This window comes from Silene latifolia, chromosome Y (assembly GCF_048544455.1).
Source record: "Silene latifolia isolate original U9 population chromosome Y, ASM4854445v1, whole genome shotgun sequence".
NCBI classification, from domain to species: domain Eukaryota; kingdom Viridiplantae; phylum Streptophyta; class Magnoliopsida; order Caryophyllales; family Caryophyllaceae; genus Silene; species Silene latifolia.
In genome coordinates this window covers 68674683-68684336 of record NC_133538.1, presented here as the reverse complement: position 1 = coordinate 68684336, position 9654 = coordinate 68674683, and the positions used below count along the sequence as shown (strand labels likewise).

The window sequence follows — 9654 nt, the reverse complement described above, 5'->3', positions numbered from 1 at the left end:
TTGAGGGATGATATAAGGCGGGGGAGTGAGTGTGAACCCCCACTATAACGCGGAAAATATAACTTATAAATTCAAGCGAAAATTAGGAATTTTTTTGAAACTTTTAAAGTTTAAAGCGCGGGTTCATTAAAACCTAAAACATAACTAGAGAATGCGAAAACAAATATTAAAATTATACAAACGTGGTAGTCAAGGTGAGGGAAAATATATCCCTCGAATGACAAATAATAAAAGGTGAGTATAAGCAATTCTACTAAACTGACTACTAGTCCAAGGTGCTCGCTATCTCACACGTCTAAACCCCACAAATGCATCTTCACAAGCCTGTCATTCATGTAAACATGAAAGCCACAGTTAGTGGGGAGTAAGTCAGGGTTCTCCCAGCCACATTATGTCAAAACGAACATAACAAAGAACATGAACAAATAATCATATTAGATAAGTTATGAGTGAATCGACTTATAACTAAACATGGAATCATACGTGTTTAAACCAACAAGGATAAAAGAAATGATGGAATAAACAAGTAAGTAAGGCATAAGCAACAATAGAATAAATAGAGAAGAAAGACAAGGAAACAGACACGACCACGTATTTCAAGGAGATATGACCAAAGTAACCATCCAAATAATGCAAGACATTTACTACTCTTAGACTATAATTTTCCCGGGTAGGACTACGAAAATGATACGGTCTTAGTCTAAATCTGCAGATTCTTGGGTGTACATCTCGATTCGACGTGCGCCAGCACAGCACACACCCAAGACTCGACTACTCATGGAGGCCGAGTACCCCAATCGCCAGAACAACACGAAAGTGGCGGAAAGACTAAGATAAGACTCACTTGCTAGCACAACACAAGTGGCCCAAAACAATACTTGCCAGAATAGCACAAGTAGGCCAAACCCGTACTTGCCAGAGCAACACAAGTAGGGCGTAAATGCATGTCAAGCACATACGATGGTATTATGGCATTTCTACAAGAATACGACTCACAAGTGTAAGACCAACACAAAGCGTAGACGGAGTATCCGACTCAGAGGCTACCTTGAAAGCATGTCCGAGATACCACGCACAAGACTACATCATAGACTCCAACCTCCTGGTAGGACGACGATCATATCGCAACTAGAGGGCTTATAGCTCACCTCTAGTATCCGATAGGACCAAGACTCATAGACGGGATTATTAATGTCACATTCATACTTATGGCTTGCGTCTCACCATAAGTACGGATGGGAACATCAATCCCGACGATCATATCGTAACTAGAGGGCCTATGGGTCACCCCTAGTGCCCGATAGGACCAAGACTCACACAACCGAACAATACTAGACATTATTAAGAATACGACTCACTACAAGTAACTATTTATAATAAATATCTCATACTTGCATTATGTTAATAAATATTCTATTTTATAATTTAACATGCCGGTTAAATACAATATAATAAGCGATAATGACTAATTTACGTTATGTGAAATCTACAAGATAAACGTGACCAACTCAAGCGACTCATTTATGAGCCCATCAAACAAGTCATAAAAACCCAATACTTGAAATCACAAGAAATCCATCAAGTTAATCATGCAAAGTCCAACCATGTAATCATGTGAAGTCCAAAATTTAAAACATAACAAGCTCAAACGGAGGAAGTATGTAAATTCCCCATATAAATGATAGTGAACCTAATCTATAAAATATAATGAGCGGTAATGAATAAACGTTTCATTTCTCATTTACATGTTACTTGAACAAAGTATAAATAACCGATAACAAATGAATTAACTAATACGGAACACGAGGCAAAACATAAACAAACCAAAATCCGAACCACCCATAAGCATATACGAGTCAACAAGGGAAAACTTTGGTCATGATACGAATAAAAAGCATAAACAACCATCATACACAAAGGATATATATATATATATATATATATATATATATATATATATATATATATATATATATATATATATATATATTTATAGAACTTGAAACGGTAAAACGGGCGCCATTTACTCATACGGACTCCGAATCGAGTGATTCAAGTGGCTAAACCACCTAATTTTTCGACGCCGGTCCATCTGTCCTATTTTCAGTGGCATTGAAAGTCGCACCGGTTAGATACGACGGGTTCCAGGCAAACACGGGTCACCGAAAATAGTCTCAAAAATGCAACTTTAGCAAGCTAAATGGAACCGTCTCAAAACTGAAACTTTAAGCAAGTAATGATACTAGTGACATATAACAACAACCACATCTAATAACCCGTCTCATAAGAAAGCCAAAGATACCATCTTTACTCAATTTAAGCAAGTAAAACCTTGTATAAATCTATCTTAAACAACTACACATATAATCTCATAAGAATCACAATTACTAGCTTATAACAACAAAACATAACATATAAACATAAAAATGACATAATACCGAGTAACCCATTACCGTTACCTCATTATTTCTTCAAAATGCAAGATTCCGACTCAAAACCATGCCGGTTGCCCAAAAGGAAGCTCAAGAACCGAGTTCCCAAGTAAGACCTCGAAAATCGTGCCACAAAAGTCACGGCCAGCAGCAAGGGTGAGAGAAAGTCAAGATCTTTCTTACCTAGGAAGATGGAGGGCGAGGAGAGGAAGAGATAGGCGCAAAAATCGTTGAAAACTGATAAGAAACGAAGGTTTTATGGCCATTTTAGTGAAGGAGGTGGAAGTTGTGTAACAATGGCGTTGTAGTTGTGTGTTTGTTGCTGAAAAATGAATGGTGGAGGGAGAAGATAGGGTTTAAGCTCTTATATGGGTGGAGGGAAAAGAGTAGGATGAAGGCCCAAAGTTATCTTAGGCTCAAATATCATTTTAAGTCGATTTTACCCTAAAATACCCGGACCTACTACAAACTTAAGACGGATATTTTTTTTTTCAACATTAATATTATTTTATATGTAAAGCCGCATTTTTATAAAAACGATTTTAAAATACAAATAAAATAATAAAATGGCTAATTAAATTATAAATGCCAACACGGAAAATTCATGGGATGTTACAATCATCCTACCTTTTAAAAAGTTTCGTCCTCGAAACTTGAAAGTTGAAAAAGTAAGTCCGCAAAGTTGTAGTCAAATATTTCAAAGTCAACCATCCAAAACATTTACAAGATTTTATGCCATAAAAATTTAGTGTTTCTTAAAAAGGTCTCATAAAGAATTTTCTAAAAGCCCAAGTTTCTCGTCAAAGGAGGAGAGTTCTCGTTGCGCATTCAAGAACATCATCATTCCAAATCGAAGACAAGGTAAAAGACAAAATCGTACGTCGATAAGCGTAGAACCCGTTATTAGACGTCTCTAACAACAAGTCCTAACATCCGATCAAACGTTAAAATAAATTAAAAATATAATCCACTTCTAAGTTTCTAAAGACGTGACAAATTAAAAGCGAACTTTCGTTTCCAAACCCTTAAAATGAGAAGTTTTGCAATAGTAATGTGAGATTTAAATAGAGAATTTCAAACGGGTAACTTAAAACGGGTTGAAGTTGCACAAGATGGAAAACAAGTTAAGCATCATAATCATTAAGTACGATAACGGGGTTCAAACCCAACAGACCAAAAGACTAAGTCGAACTTCTACGGGTCGGAATCTGAGGAAAAAGTCAATTAGGAGGATAAAGGGTATAGAGTTTCATGAGTCACTAGCTTCAAGTCCAAAGGAGAAGCACAGGGAAAAGCGTAAGAGGGGGCACGAACGGTAAGAATTACGGTCAAGGCAGAGAAGAAAATTATGGGGCTTAGAACTGCCACAAACAATTTAGAAAAAGTTGCACCCTCATCCAAAATTGTCAAGTCAACAAGTCTCTCTATTATTTCTCCCACAACGGATTCCCAAAGGTAAAATTACACTTAATTGAAACATCATTTCATTACCTCAAATACTCCAACAACTTCAAAGTTTCGAAACCACAGGATCATTAAAGACTTCTCTATACTAAATTTCTCTCAACTCAAAACTCCTAGGAACCAATTCAACAAATTTCAAGTCTTTTCCTCAAACTATTTATGGTTATCAACATTCCCCAAAGTGTTTCTTTCAAATTCCACATCTTAGGACATTACTTACCATCAAGCTCTCAAGAATTCAAGGCTTTAGTTGTAACAACACTTCATCATCACTTCATATCTCTATACTCTAATACCACAAGGTGAAACCATATTCACCACTTAACAATTGGTGTCAACTATACCATTACCTCTTATGACTTCCAAAACAAGCGCTAAAACTCTCCAATAACGCAACTTAGTCTCACTATCATCTCATACCTTGAGTAGTATTCAAATTTACTCACTTACACCGACTAATAATCCAACAACTCCTCTAAGTCGCTAGAAGAGGCTCTACGGTACTCAATTAAGGTGGCTTATGCTCATGAAAGTCCTTCATAAATAAACGGTTTATAGTTTTGTTTACAAGTAGTATGAGTAAAGCCATTTCCCAATAATGGTATCAACAAAAGTTTTAACAATAAAATTTCATTCATATTATTTGTATTATAATCAAAATATTATAATTTAAGGGTAATTGGAAATTATACAACTTGATAAAAAGATTTATTTTGATGAAAACGGAAACTTTAATGGAAAGATAAAATATACTAAAATACATTATAATTACCAATTTCCTATATAGCTAACACACTTAAGTGTCAATAATTTTCTTATTTAAAAAGATGTAATTTTGTTGGGAAAACTTAGTTTGCTAGTCTATTATTTTAGAAGATAGGGAATTACTCACAAGGTAGTTCTCTCCCAATTACACTCTCAAATCCATGTATGTTCCATAACGTCAACCACAACTTCAGAGCTCTAGTCTCACATATAACTCAAACTTTACGCAATCGATTGTTTAGTTAAATCACACTTATTTCAAATTAAGCATCTAAACTCTAAAATACCCAAGTACGTCAACTCACTTTCCAAGAAGTTAACCGCTCATCACAGGGGTTGGGGTTCAAAACAAAACGCTTTCCTCAAAACAAAACTCGACCAAGGTGAACATCTCACAAAGGAAAAAGGGTAGTGCCTTCAAAAGGGTATTATAAGAAGGGGAGATACAAATGCTAAGTTGGAAGGAAAGATACAAGATTCATTAGCAAGGGGCAAGAGTCGAGGTAAGGCCAACAACGATGTCAAAGATAGAGTTTTATAGGTTACCATCATCAAATTTAAAGACGGAGCACGACGAAGTGAGGAAGAGAGGTATGAACGGTAATGCTTATGGTCATAGAAAAAGGAAAATTAGACAACAAGGAAACGTCGGATGCTCAAAACTCAAATAACAACATCATCCTAAACGGTTCCTAAAACTTCCTAATAAAATCAATCTTACAAACACATTACCTACAAGCATTCCTCAAGATAACTTACGTTACTTTACATCTAAGCTAATCTATGAAACAAAGTACTTCACCACACTTGTGATTCACCAATTCTCAATCACTAAACATTCACAACGACTTCCACAAAACAAGGTCAAAACTATTAACAAGGCTATACTCATACCCGACAAACGTCAAAAAGCAACAACAATCTATGTATGGCTATCAACATCCTAAAGGTATCTCTTTCCAAACTCAAATCATAAACATTACTCCATGTTTACTCCTAAGGTAAAAATGATCAACCTACTAAGCTTTAAAATCTCAAACATAAACAACATAGCCAAGTTCTATAACCTTAGTATCATAGGCAACTCGCACTTAACACACAGAATCCACCAATCAATTAAACTCACTTTATCAAGGAACTAGGTATAAGAATCACTAAGTATGTCTCATCACACTACCTAAGTCCTTCTAAAATCACAACCCCTAAACCAAGGTTATGGGTCAAATACAAACAAACTCCACAAAGCCAAAGTATCCAACCAAGATTAACATCCCACAAAAGAAAGAGAACTATCTAAAAGGCGTCAAGGGAGGACAAGCAAGGAACAAAGGACAAGTTAGGAGGGTACAAGAGTAGCTTCCAAGGGAAAAAAAAAAGAGTTTAGAAGAAAGATAGGCACCAAGAGGTAAAGAATAAGGCAAGGAACACAAAGAAGGAGGAATATCTTCGAGAAAGAAGAAGCATTCTTCAAAGGTTGAACAAACCTTCAGTTTCCGGCACTAGGCACCAAGTCTTAATCTCCACATAGGTAAGTTCACGGTCATTGATCAAAGGGCACAACAATTATTAAATGACAATAAACAAACATGTTAGAACCTAACAAAGAACAAACACTACAGACTACCACCTTTGGTCCTTAAGTCTACCCATCTCTCATTCATTATTCAAGGTCAAATTCAAGTTTAAATTTGGGGTACACGTGTGTGCATCAGGAGCAACAAAGGCCCTGATACCAACTGTGAAGCCCTGCTATATCGCGGAAAATATAACTTATAAATTCAAGCGAAAATTAGGAATTTTTTGAAACTTTTAAAGTTTAAAGCGCGAGTGATGCGTGTCTATTATATGATGTTTTACACCCCATTATACACGCATTTCAGAGCTCAATTGAGTAGTTTATGCTACTATTTCCCTTGTTTCGTGTATTTCGTCCTTTTCGTGTGATTTTGTAGGAATATGAAGATTTCAGCGGAAAATGAGCCAAATCCATTCCCGAGTGTTTAGCATAGCATTTGACATGAAGGGAAAGCTTGAGGATTGAACTTGGCGCGCTTTTCAAGGCTTAAAGATAGCGGAAGCATGGGTGCGTACAAGTTACAAGCATTTGACAAGCAAAGAAGCACTTCACGATATTGCAGCCTGTTTCAAATGGCTATATCTCGCGTTTTAGAGCTGATAATCAAGTGATTCTAATTGGAGGTGAAAGCTTATCCTCTTAGTTTCCAACGCCACGAGAATCGATTTATTCCGATAAGTAACAAAGAAATGGCGGATATTTTAAGATCGGCGTGCGCTGCAGAATTCATCAGAATGCATTGCTGTACAACACGTTTGGTCGATTGACTGAATACATTGGTCGACCGACCAAGTATACTGATGCACGAGATTTATTTTTAGTCAGAAGCTACTGTTACCCCGACATTTGGTCGGTAGACTGATACATGTGGTCGATAGACCACTCCACAATCTGACGAGAAACTAAAAGACGTGATTTAAGCCCATATGTAATTAGGTTTTGGGAGAGTATTACGTGACTTTTCTATATAACGTAATACTCCTCCCCTGTATTGTTCATTCAGTATTTTTCATTAGATTAGATTAGCTTTGAGTTCCTAACACATTTATACATTAAACACATTCATTATTTTAGTTTGTTCAATAAAGTTCTTGTTTGGCTATTGTATTTGCTTTCTTGCTATTCAATTCGGTATTTTCTTGCTCTTTATTTTCTGTACTGCTTTATTTCATTGTTAGTATTAGAATTATGTAGTTAGAATCCCGAAACCCTAATCTCATTATCAAATTATTATTGCTTTAATTTCAATCATGTTTTCCTTTATGCTTTTTATCAATTTATGCGTTCTTATTAGACCCATTATGCGTAGCTAAATCACCCCTTGCTAGGATGTAGGCGAACTATTAGCGTAGATGGCATACGAATAGGTTACCCCTGGATTAGGGCTTGGTCGACCGACTGGCTTATCTGGTCGGTCGACTGAGTCGGTTGGTCGATCGACTGGGGTAGCTGGTCGATCGACTACCTTCGTGTCTGATTTGCTTCGTTCGAATCGTTAAGTGCAATATCTATCAATGAGACCTTGCGGAGACTTGTTAGATGCTTAGCTTTGACCAACCCGTAGATCGAAAGATAGGGAAGGACTTATATTAACGAATTAAGACGGCTAAATTGCTGAGATTGTAAGATAATGTAATTTAGGCATTAGGATCACTAGTCAAGAACGAAAGTTAGTATTAGTGACACCTAGGGACTAATAGCATAGACCGAGAGGGGCTACTAGTTGACTTGGACCGAGTGGACTTGTCATACCCATCACCCACGACTGTATTTCGAGACTTACCTAAACTTTTGTGCCATCGTAGCTGTAGTGACCCGATCATCCTAGCTCCTTTCTATTATTTGTTTACACCATTTTATTATTTGCTTGTTTTTATTTGTTTATTTACTTCATTTGCATTTAGACTTAGACAAAATCCAAACCCCCTCAAATTGTTACCCTAAGACTAGAATATCAAACAATTGAAACTCCCCCGCCTCTCTGTGGTTCGACCCTGTTACCACTAACTTCTATTAGTTTTAATAGGTATTATAAATATTATTTTTGGTGCACACAACGACAGGCATCAAATTTTGGCGCCGTTGCCGGGGAGGCTGCGCTAGTTTTATTGTTTTATTATTTTAGTCTTTTTCTTAGTTTAAGGAGCTTTTGTTCCTTAAACTTTTCTCATCTTTTTGTTGTAGTTTATTCTTATGCGCAGGTCTCAACAAGGCGAATTATTTCCCCTTGATCTTGAGCTAGAGAGGACCCTGCGAGTTAAGAGAAGGCTATTTTAAGAAGCACAGTCCGAGGAAGAGCTTAGTTCTCGGACAAGTTTCTACGAGAATGAGTTGTTTGAAGAAAACCCACCACCATCTCCAGTTTCTTCCATAGAGACCGTCACTTCTCCAGATTTTCTAGAGATGGCTGAAGAAGCTAGTATAGCCAGCCACTCCGAGCCAACAGCTGTGAATATCTATAAGGTATTCGCATTACCAGGGACGGATAGAAAATTTGAGCCGAAACCGTCTTATATTAATTTGGTTGAGAGAAACCAATTTGGGGGAGCTGCAAATAAAGATGCGGCTAAACATATGGAGAAATTCATTGACTACTGCTGCTTCATACCCCCACTAGCAGGTGTGACCCAGGACCAGGTGAAGGAGACGATGTTTATATTCTCACTCCGTGATGCTGCTAGGGAGTGGTACCGAGACCTGGACCGAGCTGCTAATGGGATCACTGATTGGAATTCGTTGGCCCTAGCATTCTACAAGAAATATTTCTCTGCCTCAAAGACTAATGCCATTAGAGCTCAGATCACGAGCTTTAAACAGGGTCCTGATGAGAATTTTCATGAGGCATGAGTCCGTTTCAAGAAGTTGGTGCGAACTATTCCGCACCATGGGTTCGAGCAATGGAGCCTATGCAATTAATTTTATAATGGGCTTTATGACGATCAGAGGGCTATCCTGGATGCGGCAGCTAATGGCAGATTCCATGAGAATGTTGGAGAAACTAAGGGGTGGAAAATCATTGATGATATGGCCACCAATAAAGCTGAGCATGGAAATTCCAGGGGAAATCAAAGAAGAGCTGCTGAATCCCCTTCTGTAGCTGCATTAGAGGGAAAAGAGTAGGATGAAGGCCCAAAGTTATCTTAGGCTCAAACTATCATTTTAAGTCGATTTTAGCCTAAAATACAACCCGGACCTACTACAAACTTAAGACGGATATTTTTTTTTTCAACATTAATATTATTTTACATGTAAAGCCGCATTTTTATAAAAGCGATTTTAAAATACAAATAAAATAGTAAAATGGCTAATTAAATTATAAATGTCAACACGGAAAATTCGTGGGGTGTTACAGTGAGTGAAGAGAGAGTGTCAAAAAAAAAAAACTTTGAGTCTAGATTTTTCTTTTGATTGGTGGTT

The 9654-nt window shown here is 37.1% G+C and overlaps 1 non-coding gene across 1 annotated transcript; it reads right to left on the bottom strand.

The window, feature by feature from the left end:
* Window positions 1-9021: 9021 nt before the first annotated feature.
* On the bottom strand, window positions 9022-9128 carry LOC141636548 (small nucleolar RNA R71). Its single transcript, XR_012541154.1, has one exon. It is a non-coding gene; the product is annotated as a small nucleolar RNA R71 (small nucleolar RNA).
* Window positions 9129-9654: the final 526 nt, after the last annotated feature.